Source organism: Somniosus microcephalus, chromosome 12 (assembly GCF_052327205.1).
Source record: "Somniosus microcephalus isolate GS21.2 chromosome 12, FLI_Smic_1.0, whole genome shotgun sequence".
NCBI classification, from domain to species: domain Eukaryota; kingdom Metazoa; phylum Chordata; class Chondrichthyes; order Squaliformes; family Somniosidae; genus Somniosus; species Somniosus microcephalus.
The window spans coordinates 224770049-224797167 of record NC_140998.1 but is presented as its reverse complement, the minus strand read 5'-3'; the positions used below and the strand labels follow the sequence as shown (position 1 = coordinate 224797167).

General features: G+C 48.4%; 2 pseudogenes across 1 annotated transcript; one reads left to right on the top strand and one right to left on the bottom strand.

Annotated features, from left to right (window-relative positions):
* The window catches only part of LOC147110194 (uncharacterized), a 305775-nt pseudogene that overhangs the window by 234620 nt on the left and 44036 nt on the right, over nt 1–27119 (top strand).
* LOC147110195 (uncharacterized) lies at nt 4473–12783 on the bottom strand (annotated as a pseudogene). Its single transcript, XR_015080396.1, has 2 exons — nt 11658–12783; nt 4473–6155 (listed from the first exon to the last, which is right to left on the bottom strand). The product of XR_015080396.1 is annotated as an uncharacterized LOC147110195 (transcript).

The window sequence follows — 27119 nt, the reverse complement described above, 5'->3', positions numbered from 1 at the left end:
GCAGGAATCCAATTTGGCTTTTACTCAAGACATTGTGCTCTTCAAGGAAGTTTATAAGTCTTTTGTTTATGATGCTACAGAATACCTTCCCCAGGTTACTGTTTACAGAGATGCCTCGATAGTTGTTTGGGTCGATTTTGTCCCCACTTTTGTATATGGGTGTTATGAGTCCTTTGTTCCAGATGTCAGGGAAATAACCGACACTCAGAACCAAGTTGAAGAGTTTTAGGATAGCCAGTTTCAGTTTGTCGTCTGCGTGTTTAATCATCTCGTTTAGTATGCCGTCTGTCCCGCAAGCTTTTCCTGGTCGCAGGTCCTTGAGTTTTTCAAGAAGTTCTTTTTCTGTTATTATGGCGTCTAGCGGGTTTTGGTTATCTTTTATGGCCTCTCCCTCTGTTGGTGTCTCTCTGTATCACTCACTGTACTCAGTCACACCTCTCACTATCTCCCTCTGCTGGTGTCTCTCTGTATCACTCACTGTACTCAGTCACACCTCTCTCTATCTCCCTCTGCTGGTGTCTCTCGTTTTACGCTGAGAAGGTAATCACTTCCTCCCTTCGAACACCCCGTTTATCTTGTTCCTTCCTGCCGTCTGCCCAGGCTGCTGTTACTCTGCTTTCCTCCGAATCAACCCCGTCCCACACTGATCACTGACCCACAGCTCCCTTATCTATTCTACCAGTTACATCCTCAACAAATTCCAGTAAATTATTCAAACACGATTTACCCTTTGTAAATCCATGTTGACTTTGTCCGATCCTGTCACTGCACTGGAGTGTCCGCCTAGATTTTTGTGCTCAAGTCTCTGGAGTGGGACTTCCCACAACCTTCTGACTCAGAGGCGAGGGTGCTACTTACTGAGCCACTGGCTGACACATTGCCAACCCACCATTTTAATGTATTATTTATTCATTCATGGGATGTGGGCGTCGCTGCCAAGGCCAGCATTTATTGCCCATCCCGAGTTGCCCCTTGAGAAGGTGGTGGTGGGCCTTCTTGAACCGCTGCAGTCCGTGTGGTGAAGGTACTCCCACAGTGCCGTTAGCGAGGGAGTTCGAGGTATATTCTCAACGAATATACATTCCATGGAGAATTAAACATGCCACAGGAAAAGTGGTCCATCCGTGGCCAACTAAAGATGTTAAGGAGATTATTACATTAAAAGAAGAGGCTTATAATCTTGTGCAGAATAGTAGTATGTCTGAGGATCGGGAGAGCTTTAGAAACCAGCAAAAGATGACCAAAAATTGATAAAAAGGGAGAAAATAGAATATGAGAGTAAAGTAGCAAGAAATATAAAAACAGATTGTAAGAGCATCGACAAGTATGTAGGAAGGAAGAGAGTAGCAAAAGTAAACGTTGCTCACTTAGAGGCTGAGGCAGGAAAAATTCGAGTCTCACTCCACAAACTTCAGTACATAATCCAGGCCGACACTCCCAGCGCAATAATGAGGGAGCGCCGCACTGTCGGAGGGGCAGTACTGAGGGAGCGCCGCACTGTCGGAGGGGCAGTACTGAGGGAGCGGCGCACTGTCGGAGGGGCAGTGCTGAGGGAGCGCCGCACTGTCGGAGGGGCAGTGCTGAGGGAGCGCCGCACTGTCGGAGGGGCAGTACTGAGGGAGCGCCGCACTGTCGGAGGGGCAGTACTGAGGGAGCGCCGCACTGTCGGAGGGGCAGTACTGGGGGAGCGCTGCACTGTCAGAGGGGCAGCACTGAGGGAGCGCCGCACTGCCGGAGGGGCAGTACTGAGGGAGCGCTGCACTGTCGGAGGGGCAGTACTGAGGGAGTGCGGCACTGTCGGAGGGGCAGTACTGAGGGAGTGCTGCACTGTCAGAGGGGCAGTACTGAGGGAGCGCCGCACTGTCGGAGGGGCAGTACTGAGGGAGCGCTGCACTGTTGCAGCGGCAGTACTGAGGGAGCACCGCACTGTCGGAGGGGCAGTACTGAGGGAGCGCCGCACTGTCAGAGGGGCAGTACTGGGGGAGCGCTGCACTGTCGGAGGGGCAGTACTGAGGGAGCGCTGCACTGTTGCAGCGGCAGTACTGAGGGAGCACCGCACTGTCGGAGGGGCAGTACTGAGGGAGCGCTGCACTGTCGGAGGGGCAGTACTGAGGGAGTGCGGCACTGTCGGAGGGGCAGTACTGAGGGAGTGCTGCACTGTCGGAGGGGCAGTACTGAGGGAGTGCGGCACTGTCGGAGGGGCAGTACTGAGGGAGTGCTGCACTGTCAGAGGGGCAGTACTGAGGGAGTGCTGCACTGTCAGAGGGTCGGTACTGAGGGAGTGCTGCACTGTCGGAGGGGCAGTACTGAGGGAGTGCCGCACTGTCGGAGCTGCCGTCTTTCGGATGAGACGTTAAACTGAGGCCCCGTCTGCCCTCAGGTGGACGTAAAAGACTCTGCAGCCTCTATTGGAACAAGAGCAGGGGAAGTTATCCCAGGTGTCCTGGGTTAATATTTATCACTCAACCAATAATCACTAAAAACAGATGGTCTGGTCTTATTTTTAATCTATTCATGGATTTATGGGATGTGAGCGTCGCTGTTAAGGCCGGCATTTATTGCCCATCCCTAGTTGCCCCTTGAGAAGGTGGTGGTGAGCCGCCTTCTTGAACCGCTGCAGTCCGTGTGGTGAAGGTACTCCTGCAGTGCTGTTAGGGAGGGAGTTCCAGGATTTTGACCCAGCGACGATGAAGGAACAGCGATATATCTCCAAGTCAGGATGGTGTGTGACTTGGAGGGAAACTTGGAGGTGGTGGTGTTCCCATCACATCGCTGTTTGTGGGAGCTTGCTGTGCGCAAACTGGCTGCTGTGTTGTCTACATTACAACAGTGACCACACTTCAAAAAGTACATCATTGGCTGTGAAGAGCTTTGGGATGTCCCGAGGATGTGAAAGGCGCTATATAAATGCGAATCTCTTTCTTGTCTATGGAACAATAGCGTCCCATCCCTGGTCAGTCCCTGGACACTCCTGCAGGGATCCTGCAGGACACTCCTGCACTGGGCCCTGGGTGCGTCTCTGCTCCGGGACCCGGTTCCTACCGCCCAGAAGGACAAGGGTAGCAGGCGCATTGGAACACCATCACCTCCAAGTTCCCCTCGAAGTCACACACCATCCTGACTTGGAGATACATCGGCCGATCCTCCATCGTCGCTGGGTCAAAATCCTGGAACTCCCTCCCTAACAGCACTGTGGGAGCACCTTCACCACACGGACTGGACCCAGTACATTTAAAAGAAAGACTTGCATTTATATAGCACCTTTCACTACCACCAGACATCCCAAAGTGCTTTACGCCAATGAAGTATTTTGAAGTGTGGTCACTGTTGTAATGTAGGAAACGCGGCAGCCAATTTGTACACAGCAAGCTCCCACAAACAGCAATGTGATGATGACCAGATAATCTGTTTTCTAGTGATGTTGGTTGAGGGATAAGCGCTATATAAATGCAAGTCTTTCTTTCTTTGAATAAGGTTAGATTTAAAAAAATAGAAAATAAATTTATATTTAAGAAATTAAGATCATGTTTTTTTAAATCAAATAGATTACAATAAAATTAAAGAGGGGTTAAAATGAGCTAATGTTTTTAAGTGTGACTAAGTGTAAGAGGTTGAAGTGAATGAGAAGTTTGAGTGGAATGTGAAAGTGCTGCTCAGGTTGAACTGGGCTGAATGTGGGTCCTGGGCCTGAGGCTGGGGGAGGAGAGAGGAAGGGGACCTGGGCCTAGTCTCCAGGGCCCAGCCCGCCCACTCATTCCCGCTCCCGGCGCCTCTCCGGCCCCACTTACCCCAACTCCGGGGCCTTATCGGCGACTAGCGGGTGCCCACTCCCAGGGTGGCTCTTTCTCCGCGGCTCCGGTGGGTTTTTTAAACCCGGTTTTCTTCCTCTTTTAAACAACAAGAAGCTACTTTTCCCCCTCACATGGGCGCCGCCATCTTCCTTCCGGCCCCGCGTCCCCGCGCTAAACCCACCGGCCGGCGCACCTCGCCCCGCCAACAAACGTTCCGCCTGACTCCCCTCAGATCAGAGGTAATTCAGTCATTTTCAGAATAAAAAGAAAGACTTGCATTTATATAGCGCCTTTCACGTCCACCGGACGTCTCAAAGCGCTTTTCAGCCAATGAAGTACTTTTGGAAGTGGAGTCACTGTTGTAATGTGGGAAATGCAGCAGCCAATTTGTGCACAGCAAGCTCCCACAAACAGCAATGTGATAATGACCAGATCATGTGTTTTTGTTGCACCCACTATGAGAGCCAGGGGAACTTAAACAGCAGAAGAGAGGAGACTGGGGGAGAAAGAGCAAAGGATGGCAACGGATGGCCAAGGAGCTCCCTCGGGAGCTGCCAGCCCAGGAGCTATTTGTAAAACAATTGATCTTTCACAATTTTGTGCCCTCGACCGCTATCTATAACTGGCTAGAGGCTAAAATATATTAGCATTAAATAAACTGCTCAATGACAATGAATCAGATCACAATTTGCTTGTTTAATAATGTTTGAATAACTCTGTACACCAACATAGATTTTACTTGGACAATGTAGACGCAGAGCAACCAGTTTGCATGGAAATATTTTAAATACAATACACAATAATACAAATTAAAATACATTTCGGCCTGTCGAGCCTGTGTCAAATAAATTACACATTTCAACCAACTTTACAATTTTCAAATTCAGCTTCTGCTTAAACTCTTGCCGACACTTTCTTAAACTTTGAAAACTACAATAACAACATTTTACTGAACATCTGTTCACGAAATCTCATGGGCAACAATTTTTCAGTCACTATATTTATTAACACAGTATATTTTGTGATCGGCACCTTTACCAACACAGATTTAACCAGACTGCATAAAGACAGCATCGATCCCAGCGATCTCTCACCATCAGAATAAAGGGGCTGTGACAGCTCGGTGGGACAAAGACTCACGGAGATTAAACACATTCTGCAGATGCTGCAGTTTATATCAGAGGGAACATTTTGAAATCCCAGTCAGAAGATACAATTTCAGAACGAGTGGGTCAGACATTAGGCTACAGCAACAGAGCCCCAAATCTCCAATCCTCACTGGGAGCGAGGAATTGTGGAATTTACCCTTATATTCCATCTTAATCCACACACAAATATTATCATAAAGAGTGAAAGGTAAGAATTATAAATATGAGTAATATTTGAGATAACTAGTGGTTATTGAAGGTCATTCAAATAGAAAGAAATATTTAAACTTAGTCAAATTATAAATTGGTTACCGTTCTCTTCATTATGTTTCGGAACATTTTCTCAGGTGAATTTTGAAAGCTGTTGAATCCTTGAAGAATTCCCCACAATGACGGCAGGTTTCAAAGCACGTGTGAGCTTTCAACTGATAGATGTAAACAAAACTCTCTCCACATTCAGCACATTTATACGGCCTCTCTCCTGTGTGGATCCGCTGGTGTCCATGGAGGTGCCCTGTCTGTGTGAAACTCTCTCCACATTCAGCACATTTGTACGGCCTCTCTCCTGTGTGGATCCGCTGGTGTCTATGGAGGTGCCCTGACTCTGTGAAACTCTTTCCACATTCAGCACATTTATACGGCCTCTCTCCTGTGTGGATCCGCTGGTGTCCATGGAGGTGCCCTGTCTGTGTGAAACTCTCTCCACATTCAGCACATTTATACGGCCTCTCTCCTGTGTGGATCCGCTGGTGTTTGTGGAGGTCCCCTGACACTGTGAAACTCTTTCCACATTCAGCACATTTATACGGCCTCTCTCCTGTGTGGATCCGCTGGTGTCTATGGAGGGTCCCTGACTCTGTGAAACTCTTTCCACATTCAGCACATTTATACGGCCTCTCTCCTGTGTGGATCCGCTGGTGTTTGTGGAGGTTCCCTGCCCGTGTGAAACTCTTTCCACATTCACTACATTTATGTGGCCTCTCTCCTGTGTGGATCTGCTGGTCTAGGTGAAAATCTCCTGATTTTATACATTCTCTCCTGTGCCCATTTTTGCGTTGTGCAAGATACTTTATGCTGGAAGGAGGAGATTGCCCTGCTGAAATTTGTCCACTGGATTCTGGATGTCTTCTGATGTGTTTCTGAAGAAAATCTGCAGTGGTAAAAGCAACATTGCAATGTGGGCAAGGATGGCACTCATCTCGGTGCACTTGTTGCCCTGTTGGAGAAGGAAGAAAGAGAAATTGTCAGTGCAATGAATCATCTAGAAGTATCTTTTGGTAGTACAATTTGTGGTTATTTCAGTGTAAACGCAGGGCTCTTTAGATGTTATTATAGTGAATTTAGAGCCTCCTCCAGTGAATGAAGTGGTGAGGGGGGAATCATCAATAGTGTGTGGAGATTTAAAGGGCAGTCCCAGCCCCACTCACAGCCCCCAGACACAGCCCCGCCCCCAGTCCACAGTAACAGCCCCGCCCCCAGTCCAGTCACAGCCCCGCCCCCAGTCCTGCCACAGCCCCGCCCCCAGTCCACAGTAACAGCCCCGCCCCCAGTCCAGTCACAGCCCCGCCCCCAGTCCACAGTCACAGCCCCGCCGCAGTCCACAGTAACAGCCCCACCCCCAGTCCACAGTAACAGCCCTGCCCCCAGTCCCAGACCCCACACCCCAGTCCCAGAGAGAGAGAGAGAGTGGGGCAGAGAGAGAGAGAGAGTGGGGCAGAGAGAGAGAGTGAGGCAGAGAGAGAGAGAGTGGGACAGAGAGAGAGAGAGTGGGGCAGAGAGAGAGAGAGAGAGAGTGGGGCAGAGAGAGAGAGAGAGAGTGGGGCAGAGAGAGAGAGAGAGTGGGCAGAGAGAGAGAGAGAGAGAGAGAGTGGGACAGAGAGAGAGAGAGAGTGGGCAGAGAGAGAGAGAGTGGGGGAGAGAGAGAGAGAGAGAGTGGGGCAGAGAGAGAGAGAGTGTGGGGCAGAGAGAGAGAGAGTGTGGGAGAGAGAGAGAGAGAGTGGGGCAGAGAGAGAGAGAGAGAGTGGGGCAGAGAGAGAGAGAGAGAGAAAGTGGGGCAGAGAGAGAGAGAGAGAGAGAGAGTGGGACAGAGAGAGAGAGAGAGAGAGAGAGTGGGACAGAGAGAGAGAGAGTGGGGGAGAGAGAGAGAGAGTGGGAGAGAGGGAGAGAGTGGGAGAGAGAGAGAGTGCGGGAGAGAGAGAGAGAGTGGGAGAGAGAGAGAGAGAGAGAGAGTGGGGCAGAGAGTGTGGGGTGGAGAGAGAGGGAGAGAGATTCGGGCAGAGAGAAAGGCAGAGAGGGAGCAGAGAGAGGGAGCAGGCATAGAGAGAGGGGGGAGGCTGAAAGAAAGCGGAGTTTGGAGGGGGGAGAGAGAGAGGGAGGGGGAGAGAGAGAGGGAGGGGGAGAGAGAGAGGGAGGGGGGAGAGAGCGAGGGAGGGGGAGAGAGAGAGGGAGGGGAGAGAGAGAGAGGGAGGGGTGAAGGTCAGGAAGTTGGGTGGGGCGGGGAGGGGGTCAGGAAGTTGGGTGGGCAGGGGAGGGGGTCAGGAAGTTGGGCGGGGTGGGGAGGGGTTCAGGAAGTTGGGTGAGGTGGGGAGGAGGTCAGCAAGTTGGGTGGGGTGGGGATGAGGTCAGGAAGTTGAGTGGGGTGGGGAGGAGGTCAGGAAGTTGGGTGGGGTGGGGAGGGGTTCAGGAAGTTGGGTGGGGTGGGGAGGAGGTCAGGAAGTTGGGTGGGGTGGGGAGGAGGTCAGGAAGTTGGGTGGGGAGGGGAGGGGGTCAGGAAGTTGGGTGGGGTGGGGAGGGGGTCAGGAAGTTGGGCGGGGTGGGGAGGGGGTCAGGAAGTTGGGCGGGGTGAGGAGGAGGTCAGGAAGTTGGGTGGGGTGGGGTGGGGAGGGGGTCAGGAAGTTGGGTGGGGTGGGGAGGAGGTCAGGAAGTTGGGCGGGGTGACGGGGTCAGGAAGTTGGGTGGGGTGGGGAGGAGGTCAGGAAGTTTGGTGGGGAGGGGGTCAGGAACTTGTTTGGGGGGTGGGAGATGGTCTTAACCCGCGAGGGTGAGCCCTGTCTGTTCCAAGTGAGCTCTGTTCTGTCTGGAGTTCGCAGTCAGAATGGCTCGAATTACACTTTGCAAAGTAACTGATTACGTCGGCGTGGAGGATCGAATTACACATTCCAGAGAAACTGCTGGGTGTGTCTTGTCCGCCAAGGGGACCAATCGGCAATCAGGACTTGTGATCCAAGGGAACCAATCAGAGCTTTAGGTGTTGCAAATAAACACATCCTTTAAAGAATACTACCAAAGATTTCAAGGTTCATACATTCAGTCTTTGAAATCCTCCAAGGAACAAGGTAGATATCAATACTCTTTCAATAACTTTTATAAACCAGTGTGAAAATCAGTTTTCTTAAAACAGGACAGAAAATTAAACAGCAAGTGTTGAATAAAAGAGCAGGGGAAGTTGCAGAGGCCCCAACAGTGCAATGGAACTCACTGTATCTTTATAAATAACAACAACAACTTATATTTATATAGCACCTTTAACGTAGTAAAACGTCCCAAGGCACTTCACAGGAGTATTATAAGGAGAACAACCCCAGCTTCTTTAGTCTCTATACATAACATAAGATCATAAGAGTTCTGACGAAGGGTCATCGACCTGAAACGTTAACTCTGTTTCTCTCTCCACAGATGCTGTCTGACCTGCTGAGCATTGCCAGCATTTTCTGTTTTTATGTTATATTATATAAGAACAATAAGAATTAGGAGCAGGAGTCGGCCATACAGCCCCTCGAGCCTTCTCCACCATTCAATAAGATCATGACTGATCTTCGACCTCAACTCCACTTTCCCGCCCGATCTCCATATCCCTTGATTCCCCTAGATTCCAAAAGTCTATCTATCTCAGCATTGAATATACTCAATGACTCAGCATCCATAGCCCTTTGGGGCAGAGAATTCTAAAGGTTCACAACTCCCTGAGTGAAGAAATTCCTCCTCATCTCAGTCTTAAATGGCCGACCCCTTATCCTGAGACTCTGCCCCCGAGTTCTCGACTGTCCAGCCAGGGGAAACAGCCTCTCAGTCTACCCTACAATCCCCCTCAGAATCTTATATGTTTCAATGAGATCACCCCTCATTCTTCTAAACTCCAGTGTATGGGCTCAATCTACTCAATCTCTCCTCATAGGATAACCCGCTCATCCCAGGAATCAATCCAGTGAACCTTTGTTGCACCGCCTCTAAGGCAAGTATATCCTTCCTCAGATAAGGTGACCAAAACTGTGCACAGTACTCCAGGTGTGGTCTCACCAAAGCCCTGCACAATTGTAGCGAGACTTCCTTAATCTTGTCCTACAGCCCCCTTGCAATAAAGACCGTCTTGCCATTTGCCATCCTAATGGCTTGCTGTACCTGCTTGCTAACTCTGTGCTTCCTGTATGAGGACACCTAAATCTTTCTGAACACCAACATTTAATAGTTTCTCACCATTTAAAATATATTCTGTTTTTCTATTCTTCCTACCAAACTGAATAACCTCAGATTTCCTCACATTATACTCCATCTGCCACCTTATTGCCCACTCACTTAACCTGTCTATACCCCTTTACAGGCTCTTTGTGCCCTCCTCACAGCTCACTTTCCCACCTAGTTTTGTAACGTCAGCAAACCTGGATACATTACACTCGGTCCCTTCATCTAAGTTATTAATATAAATTGTGAATAACTGAGGCCCAAGTACTGATCCTTGCGGCACCCCACTAGTTACAGCCCGCCAACCCGAAAATGATGCGTTTATCCCTACTCTCTGTTTTCTGTCCGTCAACCAATCCTCTATCCATGCTGATAAATTACCCTCAACCGCATGAGCCCTTATCTTGCATAAGAACCTTTTATGTGGCACCTTATCGAATGCCTTTTGGAAATCCAAATTTACAATCTACCCTGCGAGTTACATCCTCAAAAAACTCTAATAAATTTGTTAAACATGATTTCTCTTTCATAAAACCATGTTGACTCTGCCTAATGATATTACGATTTTCTAAATGCCCTGTTACCACTTCCTTAATAATGGATTCCAGCATTTCCTCGACAATTGATGTCAAGCTAATTGGACGGTAGTTCGATGTTTTCTCTCTCCCTCCTTTCTTGAATAGCGGTGTTACATTTGCTACCTTCCAATCCGCTGGGACTGTTCTAGAATCTAGGGAATTGTGGAAAATCACAACCAATGCACCCACTATCTCTGCAGTTATCTCTTGTAGAACCCGAGGATGTAGGGGTCCAGGGGATGTGTTGGCTTTTAGTCCCATTATTTTCTCAAGTACTTTTTCTCTACTGTTCTTAATCATTTCCCTTCCTTTCATTTGCCCCTTGGTGCCCCACTATTTTTGGTATGTTTTTGTGTCTTCTACTGTGAAATCAGATACAAAATATTTGTTTAAGGTCTCTGCCATTTCCTTATTCCCCATTATAATTTCTCCTGTCTCAGCTCCTAAGGGATCAATGCTTATTTTGCTACTCTCTTCCGTTCTACATACTTGTAGATACTCTTACAATCTGTTCTTATATTTCTTGCTACTTTACTCTCCTATTCTATTTTGTCCCTTTTTATCAATGTTTTAGTCATTCTTTGATGGTCCCTAAAGCTTATTACTATTCTTTGTAACATTATAAGCCTCTTTTAATCCAATACTATCCTTAACTTCTTCAGTTAGCCAAGGATGGATCAGTTTTCAACAGGAGTTTTTAATTCTTCACTGAGAATATTGGAATATGTTTTTAAATGTTTGCCACTGTTTATCTACCATCAGATCTTCTAATCTAATTTCCCAATCTACCATAGCCAACACACCACTCATACCTATGTAATTGACTTTATTTAAGTTTAAGACACTAGTTCAGACATAAGTATTTCACTCTCAAGCCCAATGTGATATTCTATCATATTATGATCACTCTTTCCCAGAGGATCCTTTACTATGAGATAACTGAAGCCTCCCATCCCTGGTATGATTCTGGTAAATCTCCTTTGCAACTTCTCTAAGGCTTTGACATTCCTTCTAAAGTGCAGTGCACAGATTTGGGCACAATACGCTAGCTGAGGCCTAAACAGTGATTTATAAAGGTTTACCATAATTTCCTTGCGTTGGTACTCCATGCCGCTATTGATAAAGCCTAGGGTCCCAAATGATTTATTAATAGACTTAACAATATGCCCTGCCACCTTCAAAGATTTGAGTATGTGAATCCCAAGGTGTCTGTTGCCTCTCCTCAGTTTTCCTTCCAAAATGCATCACTTCACACTGTTCTGCATTAAATTTCATCTGCAATGTGACTTCCCATTTCATTAGTCTATCTACATCTTCCTGAAAACTTCTACTATCCTTTTCACTGTTTACTATGTTTCCAAGCTTTGTGCCATCTGCAAACATTGAAATTATGCCCCCAATTGTCAAAGTCCAGATCATAAAGAGCAGGGGTCTTAATACTGACCCCTGGGGGATACCACTGTATACTTCCCTCCAGTCTCATAAACAACCATTCAGCACTACTCTTTGCTTTCTGTCTCATGGCCAATTTTGAATCAACGCTAACATTCCCCCTTTGGTCCCATGGGCTTCAATTTTGCTAACAAGTCTATTACGTCGCACTTTATCAAACACCTTTGAGACTGTAACAGAAAACAAATGATACTTTGGCTACAGTTCCCAATTTTGGTCAGAATCCTTACATTTTGGTTCTTGTTTTGCCACCAACATTGTGGTCCATTTGATACCGAGTTCCTTGGCATATTCATCACCATACCAGACCAGCAGCTCGCACCGAGGAGGAACAGGCTTGCAGGTCCTGTAATAAATTTTGCCGCAGTGCTGAAAGGCTACAAGGTTCTGCTCCTCCTCCTTTCTGGCACAGTTAACAAACCTGGAACATAACATACAAATATTTAAGTGGCCAAAAATAAGTTAAAATTGTGAAATGAATACAGAATGTAAAGCATATTAGTATAGTGAGTTAGAATGAGAGAACATGTCCCCAGCCATGGACAAATTTCAAATTCAAACATACTGTCAGGAGAGGACACTCAAGGGTAGATTTTGCCGAACCTGTCGGGAAGAAGGCGGGACTTCCCCTTTCGGGTTTTTGACCCGCCTACTTCGACGTCCGGCCAATCGACGCAATTTTCCCTTGATTGACCTTGTTGAGCCCGCCCAGCGGGCTCAGCAGGCCAATTAAGGGCCACCCGGCAACAGGTGACGTAACAGACTGAAATTTCATCTGTCAGGAGTTCTTGACAGATGAAATATCAGTGTTTTACAGCTGTTTGAAGCTGTGAAACACTGACACTCTGAGTTCTAAGTGGAGTCCTTCTACGCAGACTCAGTTAGAACTGTCACCGGCACTCAAAGCTGAAGACTGTCACTTTTGACAGATCGCAGCCGTTCAGCTTTCAGTTCCGGCTGAGTGATGGGCTCCCGACGGCTACAGGAAGAAAGGCTGTTAAGATAAGTACAGGTAAAAGTTCTTTACACACTTTAGACACACCAAACACACTTACCTTTGCACTCATGCACCCATCACTTACCTGAGCGCCGATATCGCGACCCCTCCAACTACTTCAACCCGACGGCCCGCCTCACTAACCTGGCGTGATTTGGAGCCATCAGGAAACCCACACGAAACCCCTCAAAATAGGGATTAGGCTAAAAAATGCCTGTTAACTACCTGTTAATAGGCAGTTAATTGGCACTAATCCCTTCCCGCCTGGTTTCGGCGGGTCCCAGTGCGGGGCGAGTACCCGCCGCCCCTGAAACTTACGTGGGGCTGGGTATTGGGCGGGATGGTGTCAGGACCCCCAAATTTGGGATTTCCCCCCCCCTCCACATGCCTGAAACCCCGCCTGACGGCTCTCCGAAAATCTAGCCCTCAGTGTAGATACGAAAGATAATGGGAAAAAATTCAGTATCGCCCCGTTTGGGGCGCCATTATTGGCCACGAGCAAAGTTTAGCGCCTGGTGCTAATCATCGCCTCCGACAGCAAACTTGGCTTTCATCGCCCCTGGAGGTGATTGGTGCGCTAAATCAGGCACTTCACACCTGTCTTAAGGCGCAAAGGCCGAGGAGCGAGGCGCTACCTCAGAGTGCTGGCGAAGCAAGGAAGGGCAAATCAAAATAAACCTGCAAAGTGCTGCTCAGTACTCAAAACTCCTTCACACAGCGTTGAATCTCTCCAGAAGTCTCTCTCTCTCTCTCAGAATGCATGGTGCAAAAATGTCAGACAAAAAAAGGCAGCAAGCGGTCGCCTTTAAATAGCGCTCCCCTAGTCCCTTTCTGACAGCATAACGCTCCCCTCAACCTGTCATTGCTAGCGGCAGGCGGTAAAGCAGGGGGCGCCACTCAATATCCGGTCCGGGGCACTAAAGGGTCGTTGCGCACTCGACTGACGTCACTATCTGCCGGCGCAGGAGATCGTGGCGGTAGTGTTTAGCGCCGCCGCAAAATGTCTGCTTAATTTAGCGAGCGGCGCAAACATCGTCGTGCCCGGGCGCTAGTTGCTTTGCGCCCCATTAGCGCCCTCTTAAGGCACTAACGGGAGGCGCAAACAACTGAATTTTTCCCCCAATGGCCCCAATATTTCCAAGGAGGGAGTGTCTGACAGGGGGTGGGGGAGGTGCAGCGATCCAGAAATATGGGTTTCCCGGAGTTCCTGCTGAATTTAACGCCTCGAGCTGATTGAGAATTTTGGCTCGTTTTCTCGGCCACAGCCACCCAGAATGAGAGGCTGACTGGCTGTTGGGTGGGATATTGTTCTGGGCGGATCAAATGAAATGGGACAAATGATCTTCTTCATCCGTTACTATCTTGTGATCCTCACTATATGGTATCAGTCTTCCCTCACCTCATCCAATTTGATGTAGATTCATCCTTCGCATCAATGTATTCAAAATCCTTGTTGGATTTGCTAATCTGCAGAAAGGTGTTTTGATAAAAAGACTGAATTAATAAAAATTTTAAAAGCAACTTTATCTTTATATTAGGCTTAACACGTATTGCAAGATTCTAGTACATAGCCTCCCAATTCTTTGAGTAAAAATTGACCTTCCTCTTACCTGTGTCCTGTGATTATACCTTTTCATCCGAGTGCCCAGATCAGCATGATGGCTGGGACTGAAATGATGTAGCATAGGAGCTCGAAAAATAGTATAATGGTGCTGAACAGTTTCAGGAAGCTTTGTAAAGTCGGGAAACGTCCCTGAATTACTGCATTGTCAGAGCACTACTGTTCAATACATTCTGAAACTAGGAATGATGAGAGTTGGTTGAGGTGATGCCTGACTCACCTCTGTCCATAAATACAATGACAGCAGGCTCTGGGAATCTCCTGGAACTGCTTTAATAGGATAATACCTGAATTAGAGCAGCAGGACTAAATTAATCAGAAGATGAACAAAGTACAAGGGACTGGAATGTAGGCTCATTCTTAGTTGACCTTGGCTCCAGTACAAAGCCATTGGATTAAAATGATAACAGCTACAAGGTCACCCAATACCAACAGGCTCTATTCCTCAAAAACAGGAGCGGGGAATCAATAGACAGAGGTCTAGAAATTGGATAAGGCCCAAAAACAGGTGCGGGCAGCACAATGTGCCCACGCCCGTTCAAAGTAGCGCAGGCAGCACATAAAATTCATGCTGCCTGCTCATTATAATGATTGTAGCGCTGAAATGTGCTGCTGATTGTCTTAGTGCTGATTCAGGGGCCAATATTGGGTGGAGTCTAGTGGCCAATAAAGTTTGTTCAAGGCTCTAATACAGGGGAAGTGCTTTTTTGCACAAACACCTCATTGTCATTGTGGAGAAAACCATGGCCCAATAGCCAAGAAAAAGGGCAAGGAGATTTTCTGATGTGGCACTGGAGGCCTTGATCCTGGAGGTTCTATGACAACCTCAGGTCCTCTACCAACAGGGGGCAGGAGGCCCGCGGACACAAGAAGGCTGTGGGTGGAGACTGCTGAAGCCATCAGTATGATGAGTGTTGGATCCAGTGCCGCAAAATGTTTAGTGACCTCACACGACTGGTCAAGGTGAGTAAATGCATCTTCAAATACCATATCCCACCATCTGTGCCATTAATCGCACACACTGTTCAATGCACCACACCCCCACCAACAATCTCTAGCCAGCACCACTCATACCTCACACACTTACCACTGCTGCAAGACTTACAGCCACATCTCACACCTTGCACAAACTGACAGCTATTCAACCATGGCAGGCACATCACCCAAACATATTGTACCACACTCACTGACACTTCCCTTTCTCTTGCAGGCCAACTTGCCGCACAACCTCCGGGAGCACCAGCAGATGGGCGAAGGGTCATCGGGTGGCAGTTCTGTCAACAAGGGCAAACGGCGATGACGAAGTCCAGCACCGCCTTCAGTGTGCCAGTGCAGCCTTCGGTCGCCTCAGGAAGAGAGTGTTTGAAGACCAGGACCTCAAACCCGGCACCAAGCTCATGGTCTACAGAGCAGCAGTGATACCCGCCCTCCTGTATGCCTCAGAGACATGGACCATTTACAGCAGGCACCTCAAAGCACTGGAGAGGTACCACCAACGCTGCCTCCGCAAGATCCTGCAAATCCATTGGCAGGATAGGCGCACCAACGTCAGTGTTCTCGCTCAGGCCAACATTCCCAGCCTCGAAGCTTTGACCACGCTCGATCAGCTCCGATGGACAAGTCACATCGTCCACATGCCCGATACGAGACTCCCAAAACAAGCGCTCTACTCGGAGCTCTGACACGGCAAGAGGGCCCCAGGTGGGCAGAGGAAATGCTTCAAGGACACCCTCAAAGCTTCCTTGAAAAAGTGCAACGTCCCCACCAACACCTGGGAATCCCTGGCCCAAGACCGCACAAAATGGAGGAGAAGCATCCGGGAAGGCACTGAACACCTAGAGTCTCTTCGCCGGGAGGAAGCGGCAATCAAGCGCAGGCAGCACAAGGAGTGCACGTCAACCCAAGCACCCCAGCCACCCGCCCCTGCAAACACCGTCTGCCCCACCTGTGACAGAGACTGTAGGTCCTGCATTGGACTCATCAGTCACCTGAGAACTCATGTTTAATGTGGAAGCAAGTCATCCTCGGTTCCGCCTAAGAAGTAAGAAGAAGGGTAAGTCAGAATTGAGAACCTCATGGACTTGAAGGAAGTAGAGCTCGCAATAATTGTTGGGGCAGTGACAGAGTCCGTGGTGAGCGCGGAAGTGAAAAACATTGCTGATGATGACGGTATGCTTATACCTAATCCTTCTTCTCACAGCCCACTATCCCTCATCCCACAATCTCTTTTCACTTGCACGCTGCTGATGGTGTATGCATGGATATCTGGATTTCCCTCCTACTTCAACACAACCCGACCCTTGTACATTTCTCCTTTCAGATACCCAAGCACTGTCAGTAGCCCAGCCTGTCTCTGAAGTTCTGGAGGAGGAGAGTGATGGAGGAGAAGAAGACACAGCGGCACTGGAACCGACACTCGCAGACACCAGCTCAGCAAATGGCACTGCCCGTACTTTAGGTGGTAGTATAGAGGCAGGATCTGCACGTGGTGAATCACCAGGCATGAGTGGGCTGCAGCCAAGCCAGGGGGAAAGTGTAGCTCGGGTGCCAGCTCCCCGCAGGATGAGATTATGCACGAGTTCTGCTGCACAGGACTCAGATGATATTCTCGATGGGGTAGCCTTCAGAAGAAGGGTGATGGGCATGCACACAGAAATGCTTGGTGTAATGGCAAGCCTGCCAGAGAGCCTCTGGTAAGTGTCAAGCAGCATGGAGGAGTCCGGCTCCAATATTATGGGTTTTTGCGTTGGGTTTGGAGCCCATGATTTCCAGGGTGGAAATAATAGGCAACTCAATTAGATAACTTGTTGACCCAACCGTGATGCTGGGTGTGATGGGCGAATTCACATTTCCATTGTAGCACAACAGAAGCGACCCAATGTCTCACTGCTGCAGTGGAAGCGCAGACTGCTCTCCTGCAGTCTCAACTTGTTGCCACGCAAGCTCAGACTGATGCCATTGTGGCTGGGTTTACGAGTGTGGAAAAGTGCTTGCAGATTGTCACAGCAGTCCAGCAATCTGTGCTCCAACAGGTGGCTAATAGTGCTGAGGCCCCATCCCGAGGGAGTGGCAGTGGCCCCGTGGAGCAAGAACCTGCTGTCCTCTCGCAAGAAGACAGCATTCGTACTCCCACCACTGCCACCCTGCCAGTGCGCTTGCACCAGCCAGCCCAGACTTCTGCCGCCCATACCAAAGTGGCACAGTCTATAGCCGGGCTTTCTAGTGCCAGAGCTGCTCAAGGTCGTCCTCGAGGCCCATCTGTAGTCTCCCCACTGAAAGTCAGCAGCTTTCCACCAGCTGCTGCAGCCACTGGGGGAGCACTTTGTAGGAGCACTAGAGTAGGAAAAGGCACACTTAAGACAGACACTAAGGGAATGCACAAGGGTGATTAGTTGACTTTGTTCTTTTGATTTGAATTTGATAAATTTATAAATTATGTTTGAAATGTGTGTTTTGTGCTGGCTCTCATTTCAGCTTTGTGCCCAGGAGGACGCTGTGATGTTCTGTGACAGAGGGATGGTAAGATGGGGAAGTGGTGAGCAACGGGGATCTGGGGTTTCACTCACTGCAACCAGAGTCTCTTGAGGTGCTCATGGACAGCCCATCTGGATCGGGGATGTGCTGCCTGCCTGCTCACTTCCTCCTCCTCCTCCTCCTCCTCTCTTATTTATCAGGATAGCATCTTTGTTATCAAGATAGGCTAAAAGAGTTGGGACTCTACACTTTAGGGAAGCGTAGACTTAAGGGGAATTTGATTGAGGTTCAGAAGATAATGAAGGGGTGAAGGGAATGATTGTGTTCCAGCTGATAGTTTGTTTCAATTAAATAGGTTAGGAAGGAGTAGGGGTCACAAATTTAAGTTGTATAAGGCTAGATCTAGGTTAGCTGTCAGGAGGTGGTTCTTTTCCCATAGAATAGTGGACCTCAGGAACAGGCTGCCGTCTCGTGTGGTGGACACGGACTCGCTGAATTCTTTCAAGTGAGAGCTGGACTTGTTTCTGGCTGGGGCAGAGATCACCTCTTACAGAAGGTAGGGACTGCAGGGAATTCAGGACCAGAGTGATCTCCTGGACTAGTTTCGATCACCTAGTTAGGTTGGAAAGGAATTTCCCAGATTTTTCTTTCCCAAATTAGCCTTGGTAATTTATGGTTTTGGGTGGGATGGAGTGTATATATTGTGATACACAAGGCATCGCAATTGTATGGAACAGGCTTGATGGACCCGTGGTGGCATGGGCTGTGCCCTCATGTGGACAAGTTGTGGAGCATGCAGCAGACCACCACGAAATGGGAAACCCGCTCCGGCCTGTACTGGAGGGCTCCTCCTGAGCGGTCAAGGCAGTGGAACTGTTGCTTGAGAACCTCAATGGTCTGCTCGATGAGACTCCTCATGGCAGCATGGCTGTCGTTATATGAGTGTTGGCCATGATTGGTATGGTTGTGGAGGGAACTCATCAGCCAGGAGCAGAGTGGATAGCCCTTGTCCCTAAGCAGCCACCCTCGGGTTTGACGTGGTGGTTCAAAGACTGCTGGCAAAGCGGTCTGGTGCAGGATGAAGGAATCATGGCTGCTGCCACGATACCGGGCATTCACCATCATGATGTGCTGGACATGGTCCCACAAGTGCACATTAAGTGAGTTGTAGCCCTTGCAGTTACGGAGTATCTCAGGATTGGTATGCGGTGCCCGCAAAGCCACAAGTGTGCAGTCGATGCCGCACTGCACCATGAGGAAGCCCGCTAGCCTGGCAAAGCCACATGCACGCTCCTCCTACTTCTCTCTGTTTGGAGAGAAGACAATGAAGTCCCTTCTCCTGGAGTAGACAGCTTTGTGACTTCCTGGTTGCAGCGATGGACAGCAAACTGGGAGATGTTAGCTATGTCTCCTGGTCCAGACTGGCGAAAAAATTTAGGGCCACGGTGACTTCAGGGCCACTGGGAGAGCCGCTGAGCTCTGAGACTGCATGTTCAGCTGCAGGAGGTGGCAGAGTTCTGTGACTGCCTCCTTGGTGAAGCAGAGCCTCCTAATACACTGCTCCTGGCTTAAGCACAGGTAGAAGAAGTGCTCTTGGAAGACCTCCGCTCCATCTCCGTCATACTCGAGCACGAGGGGGACTGCAAGTAGAGACCCCATGACTGGGAGCAAGTGGTGTGAGCAGAAGCCTTTAAATGAGTAGCAAGGTCCCTGTCACCTCAACAACATTAAATAACTGTAGAAAGCTCCAAACAGCCGCACAAATTGTGCCAGAGCCAGGACAGATCAAAAAGCAAGTCAGCTGTAAGTTGTTGATGATACCTTTAAATAGCAGACCTGGGAGGTCCTTCCTGCTGCTGAACATATAGTCAGCTGGTTGTGATAGGGAGAGGATGCAAAATGGAGTAGCATGTCAAAAATGGCAGATATTGTGTCAAACCAGCATTCGACACTCATTGGGCTGGATTTTCCAAGCCCCGAGGAGGCAGGCATGGAGGCAGGACGGCCAGTAAAGTAGCAGAAGTGCCAGGAGGCGGGAAGATGTGCTGCTTCAGGTCCCGTCTCCTGGAGGCGGGAAAGGCATTAAATACTTTTAACTGCCTGTTAACAGGCAGAAAAAAGGATTAGTGCCATTTTACCTTCACAGCTGAAGGCTTCCCGACCTCGGAGAACCACGCCGGGTTGGAGGTGACATGGAGGAGGTCTTCGGCGGTCGGAGGTACCTGGAAGTAAGATGTAGAGGTGAGTGATGGGTGCAAGTGTGGAGTGGTAAGTATGTAAGGTGAGTGACAAGTGTAAAAAAATGGTCACTTACCTTGTTTTCTTCCTACAGCCTTCATCCTCATCCTCTCTGGATCGGGAGACCCGACATCCTCCTTGTCGATTTCACAGACTGGCTGTTGGATCCTCCGAACCAACAGCCATGTGAAATCCACAAATTGAAAGGTTTGATGAGTCCTGGACATAAGTACTCATCAAACTAGAGAATGTCAGTGTTTGACAGCTTCACAGAGCTGTCAAACGCTGATATTTTTTCTTTCAAGAAGTCTTGACAGATAGCACGTCTGACGTTGACGTGCTCTGTCAGTGACTTCCTCCCTAATTGGCCTGCTGAGCCAGCAGGATGGGCTTAACAAGGTCAATCAGGGGAAAATACTTCTGGTTGGTCAGACGAGGGTAGAGATGGGACATTGACACAAGCAACAGTCCCGCCTCCAACTTGTCTCCATTGAGAAAATCCAGCCCATTGATGTGACGAATTGTCTCATCTAACTATCTGGGGTATGCGCAGGCAACGGCAGCACTACCGACCTCGCAAACTGGCAGCCACCGCAGGACCCACCGAAAGCAAGGCAGCCACCATTTCTCAGCAAAACCAGCCTGACTAGCCAGTTCTGAAACTTCAGAATTCGCAGTCACGGAGTTCAATAATTGCCACAGCTGGCAGGGGGGTGGGGAGGAATTCTAGTGAGGGATTTTGTTTCAGAGTGTGAACATGCTGCCTCAGCTGGGGGCGGGGCAGGTGGCAGAGTTTTTATAAATGGTTGGGAGTCTGCTATGGCCTCAGTGGGGTGAGAGGATTTTTCTCTCAGCACTGACACTATCAGCTGTGGGGAAGGTGCTGTGAATTTTGATACACCTTTGGTCTCAGTGGGGTGAATTGCAATTGTTTCCTCTGTGGTGGTGTTTGGTGGGTTTCAGTCAGATAGGAGCATGTTTGCTTTCTTGCTTCCTGATGGTGGTGAGTCATGTTCGGGTAGTTCCGTGGCTGCTCCCAGCCCTACAATAAACACACCCAGTAATCCGTTCTTCATTTGTGAACATTTCCATGTGCTGACAGGCTAAGTGAACACAAGAGGCCTCACAGCAAAGATTAATTCTGTCTTCACTCGCTGTCTACTTACCAGTAGGACTCACTGAGTAGCAACCAGGAATGGGAACCTTGGATAATTTATAGAAAATAAATTCCAATAAGTTCTGAACTTTTTTATAAAATAAGGAACTTGATAACGACAGTAGTCACTTACCGCCCATGAATACCCACTGACAGCCTCTGCTTCTTCATTTGATACTACTCCTTCATAGGGTCCAAAGTGAACGCCTTTGGGAATAACCTGCCCTTCATTCCATACACCAAGACCAGCTTTTCGAATTTTTGAAGTCGCTATGCTGAGACCCTCCGGAAGGGTTAAACGTGCTCTGTCTGGCTGACTGAATTCCACCACCGTGTCCTTTATGAACACTGGAGGACCATGCACAAGGCATTCTTCAATAAAAAATGTCTCGCAGTCTTCACAAACTAACACATAAAATAAAAATTGAAGATGGATCAGGATCTCAATTCATTATTCAGTGTTCATGAAGGTGAAAGGTGCTAGTACTGAGAAAGGATAGATTATCTGTCGTAGATTTGATTTTCCTCATTGTTTGATTGCAATTCAGTCTCCACACACAAGTACAATATTTCCATGATCTATCAGCTGGGGAAAACACTTGGGGCATCTTCCCTCTATGAAAATTACACCCAGTGCCAGTCAGATCTTCCCCCACTCTGTTGTATACAAGGGCTTGTTCTGGGCGACATGTTCGGTTCTTTACTCCAAGAAGGGAGTACTGACCACAATTAACAACAGCATTGCAAAAACTGTCAACAGTATCTCCAGGCTGTGCCGCACCAGATAAGATTAGGAGTGGGCAGCAAGGGAATTTTGCACAAGGAGGCTGAATTACCTCCTATAGCTTCCTCATTCTTTGAATGAAGTTCAACCTGCATATCCAGTAACAAAAGTCCCTCTAAACTATCAGGCAAATCACACTAGGGGACAGTGTCACTTCTCAAATTTGCCCTTTCAGTTAGGCCATCATCTTCTTCCCACACCCCTTCCCAAACCATGCTGACTCCTAACTTAATTCTGGCTGCACCGTCAATTCTTCGGAGATGGTTATTGTTTGCTGTTCATAAGTTTGAATGTTAGCTGCCACTTGTCAGCCCAAGCCTGGATGTTGTCCAGGTCCTGCTGCAGGCTGGTATAGGATGCTTCAATATCTTAGACAAGGAGCTGCTATTCCCTGTAATCAGGGGCCATTAGTTTATAATTACTGAAAGTCCTATTCTATTTTATTACAAGATTCCAGAATTATTATCAATAGTTTGGGGATCATATTTGTGATTGTTTTTCCTCAATGAAAAAGAACAATCGGTGCCTGTTTGTGGGCAAACACAGGCCTGCACTCCTGTCCCACCACTCTGACATGCTGTATTGCTCCACCAATCCCCCGGCCTACCAAGGCCATGTGTCATCACACCAAAACGCCCAATAAATTATTCCTGCCCTGAGGAAATGGATAGGTTAATTTGCACATACACAGGTAATCATCGTCACAAAGTTCCCTTTCTTCCGTATAAACTTTTCTCTCTCTATTTCTGAAACTGTATCTTCTGCTTTCAGTCTTTTTGGTTGTTTCATTTGCTGACCCCAAGATCTTTCCAGTGCAGACAACTGTGGAATAAATCAAAAATATCATGACGAAAAATTGAACCAATTAATTTTAATATTCTTGCATGTAAGGTTTGTTTCTGGTTACACAGAAGATGCTGTAGACATTTACATAATAATGCAAGACATTGTGTTAATCTGATTTGAATGACTACGGTAGTGGTCACATTATCAACATAGAGCATCTCTTCCTCATTAAAAAAAAAAATTATTCAAAATAGTAATACTTTACTGAAATCCTTTATTCCAGGACAAATACCTTTATTGGATTCACTACAAGATTCATTTTCACAAAGCAAGGTGCTCGTTTCTCTTTTGATCTTTTTAACTGGAGCTGTCTCTTCCATCGCTGAGGCATTGTCCTCAGTGAAGCCCCTGGAAACTTCAGCTTTATCCTCTTCTGATTGGGATGCAATCTGTGATGGGGCTTTTTGGTTCTGAAATGCAGAATATGACAGTAAAACTGTATCTCACCGCTTCTGAATGAAAGAATAGCTGCCTCAAGACTGCCTGTATGACTAAAGAGATTGTGTACAAGTCAAAGTGTTTGTCTATTTTTCCTGTTCGTTAGTTGTTTTCGAATATTTAATAAACAAAGCTACCCAACTACCCGTTGGATAAATGCAGTTGCTCCCCAGTGTAATACTGAGCCACACATATCAGAAAGTTCCCATGTTTGATACTGTACTCCTCTGTTAAGTTTGCTGATCTCAGCAAATGTGGTAAACTTAATAGAATCATAGAATGGTTACAGCACAGAGGTAGGCGATTTGGCCTGTCGAGCCCATGCTGGCTCTCTGCAAGAGCACTTCAGCTAGTCCCACTCCCTGCCCTTTCTCCAGAGCCCTGCACATTTATTTCCATCAGGTACTTATCCAATTCCCTATTGAAAGCCACAATGAATCTGCCTCCACCACCCTTTCAGGCAGTGAATTCCAGATCCTAACCACTCGCTGCGTAAAACAGTTTTCCTCATGTCGCCTTTGGTTCTTTTGCCAATCACCTTAAATCTGTGTCCTCTGATTCTCGACCCTTCCGCCAATGGGAACAGTTTCTATCTTCTATGTTTCTATGTTTCTCTCTATCTACTCTGTTTAAACCCCTCATGATTTTGAACTCTTCTATCAAATCTCATCTCAACCATTTCTGCTCTAAGAAGAACAACCCCAGCTTCTCCAGTCTATCCACATAACTGAAGTCCTTCATCCCTGGAACCATTCTCTAAGGCTTTCGCATCCTTCCTAAAGTGCGGTGCCCAGAATTGGACTCAATACTCCAGTTGAGGCCTGTAATGAAATCTGTTTGTTCTTGCCTGTATTCGTTCTTGCCTGTATTCGTTTTGCACTCATGTATATTACCCTCCCCCACACGGTGTATAGTTTCACTTCCTCTTTCCTGACTAACCTGCATGACTCATTCCTGCGAGCCAGTCAGTGTGTTGAGATGTTAGCTCTGATCTTAGTGATTAAAAGCCAACTTGTTAAAGTCTATAACTTCTAGTTTTGTGGTTATTGAAGGCACATCAATTTTAATCACTAAAGAATACTAGGATGGATCGACTCCTAAAACCAGAGCGTCTGGACTTGGATCCACATTCTGCTGAAGCATCAAATCAATTTGGACACTGGCTCAAATGCTTCGAACTCTTCGCGAGGGCCTCATCCGCTAGCGAGGTAGATAAACTGAGCCTACTGACTACTCGCGTTAATCATCGGATTTATTCGTTCATCCGGGACGCCACCTCTTACACGGAGGCCATCACTATCCTGAAGGCCCAATACCAGAGGCCAGTAAACGAAGTGTACGCCAGACATCTGCTGGCTACACGCAGGCAGCGACCTGAGGAATCAATGGACGATTTCTTACAGGGCCTAAAGGACTTGGTCCGGGACCGTAACTGCAAGGCCGTGACGGCCAACGTGTACTCTGACGAATTGGTCCGCGATTCCTTCATCACGGGCCTCAAATCGAATTATATCCGGCAGAGACTGCTGGAGAAGGAGGTCCTGGACTTAAAAAAGGCAGTGGCCACTGCGCGATCGCTGGACGTGGCCCAGAAAAACTCTGACTCTTATTCTTCCGGCCATGCGGCCCTCACCGCCTCGTGCGTGCCGAGCGGGCCGCCATCTTGGAATCAGCCATCTTCCCCATCCAGGTCTCAGACCAGCTCTACACCGCCGGAGTCCCCACACAGAAGTTCACCCAGGAGTCCTACTACAGCGGCAATGTCTCGAGGCCCGAAATGCTACTTCTGCGGCCAGGCCAAGCACCCCAGGCAACGATGCCCAGCGAAGGACGCTACATGCTTCAAATGTAAGAAAAAGGGGCATTTTAGCAAAGTCTGCAGGGGGAATCCGATTTCCAACTCAGTCACCGCCTCGTGCGTGCCGTGCGGGCCGCCATCTTGGGATCCGCCATCTTTTCCCGACTCAACGGCCGCCCAGGGCCCAACAGTGGCTTCGATCACGGTGGATCAATCCAGGCCACACCCGTTGACAAAATCTATGATGGACATACAGGTAAACGGGAATTTAACGAAATGTTTAATTGACTGTGGGAGTACCGAGAGTTTTATCCACCCTAGCCTGGTACGGCAGCACTCATTAACGGTAACCCCTACACGGAGCAGAATTGCTATGGCTGCTAAGCCCCACACTTCGGACATTTTGGGCTACTGTGTGGTAACACTGACTGTAAAAGGCACGGACTACAAGGATTTTAAACTCCTCATGATGCCAGAACTCTGTGTTAATGTAATCTTGGGCCTGGGCTTCCAGTGCCACCACGAAAGTGTCACGCTAGCATATGGCGGGTCCCAGCCGCCACTCACAGTCTGTGGCCTATCAACCTTAAAAATCAGCCCGCCCTCTTTATTCGCTAATCTCGCTCCGAACTGTCGGCCCATAGCGACCAAAAGTAGACGGTACAGTCTGGAAGACAGACACTTTATCAAGGCGGAAGTGGACAGACTCCTGCGGGAAGGCATTATTAAATGCAGTACCAGTCCGTGGCGTGCCCAAGTAGTCATAGTTAAAAATAGCGAAAAGAAACGGATGGTAATTGACTACAGCCAGACTGTTAATATTTATACCCAGCTGGACGCCTACCCTTTACCCCGCATATCAGAAATGGTCAACCAGATCGCGCAATACCGAGTCTTCTCGACTATCGACCTCAAATCCGCGTATCACCAGCTCCCCATTAGAACGGAGGACCGCCCATACACCGCCTTTGAGGCGAACGGACGCCTCTACCATTTTCTCAGAGTGCCCTTCGGGGTAACAAATGGGGTCTCGGTCTTCCAACGTGAGATGGACCGCATGGTTGAGGAGAATAAACTACAAGCTACCTACCCCTATCTGGACAATGTCACTATCTGCGGGCACAACCAGCAAGACCACGATCTAAATCTTGCGAGATTTTTAAAAACTGCCCTAAAGCTGAATCTAACCTACAACGAAGACAAATGTGTCTTCAACACAACCCGTCTCTGTATCCTCGGCTGTGTGGTGGAAGATGGGGTAATTGGACCGGACCCTGACCGATTACGCCACCTAAAGGAACTGCCCCTGCCACACAATCCCAAAGCTTTAAAAAGGTGCCTGGGATTTTTTTCGTATTATGCCCAATGGGTGCCCAATTACTCTGATAAGGCCCGACCCCTCATTAAATCGACGTCCTTCCCACTATCAGCTGAAGCTCGGGAGGCTTTCACCAGTATCAAACAGGACATTGAAAGGGCTGCACTGTGTGCAGTGGACGAAAGCATTCCCTTTCAAGTCGAAAGCGATGCGTCAGACTTTGCTTTAGCTGCGACCCTCAATCAGGCTGGGAGACCTGTGGCCTTCTTCTCCCGAACCCTTCAGGGACCTGAAATCAGGCACTCTTCTGTCGAGAAGGAGGCACAGGCTATAGTGGAGGCAGTGCGGCACTGGAGACACTACCTAGCCGGCAAACGTTTCACCCTGCTCACCGACCAGCGGTCGGTGGCTTTCATGTTTAATAACAAAGGGGGAAAATCAAGAATGACAAAATACTCAGGTGGAGGATCGAACTATCCACGTTCGACTATGATATTATGTACAGGCCGGGAGCCCTTAATGAACCCCCAGACGCCCTATCGCGGGGAATGTGTGCCAGCATTCATACGGACAAATTACAGGGTCTCCACAATGACCTCTGTCACCCAGGGGTCACCCGACTATACCATTTTATAAAGTCCCGCAATCTGCCCCACTCCATCGAGGAGGTCAGGGCAATGACCAGAGCCTGCCGCATCTGTGCGGAATGCAAGCCTCGTTTCTACAGGCCTGACCGTGCACACCTTATCAAAGCCACACGGCTATTCGAGCGCCTAAGTCTGGACTTCAAGGGACCCCTTACCTCTGCCGACCGTAACGTATACTTCCTCAATATCATCGATGAATATTCCCGCTTCCCCTTCGCCATTCCCTGCCCAGACATGACCAGTGCCACGGTCATCAAGTGTCTCGGTAATCTATTCTGCATGTTTGGCATGCCGAACTACATACACAGCGATAGGGGGACGTCATTTATGAGTGACGAACTGCGCCAGTTCTTGCTCTCAAAGGGGATAGCCACT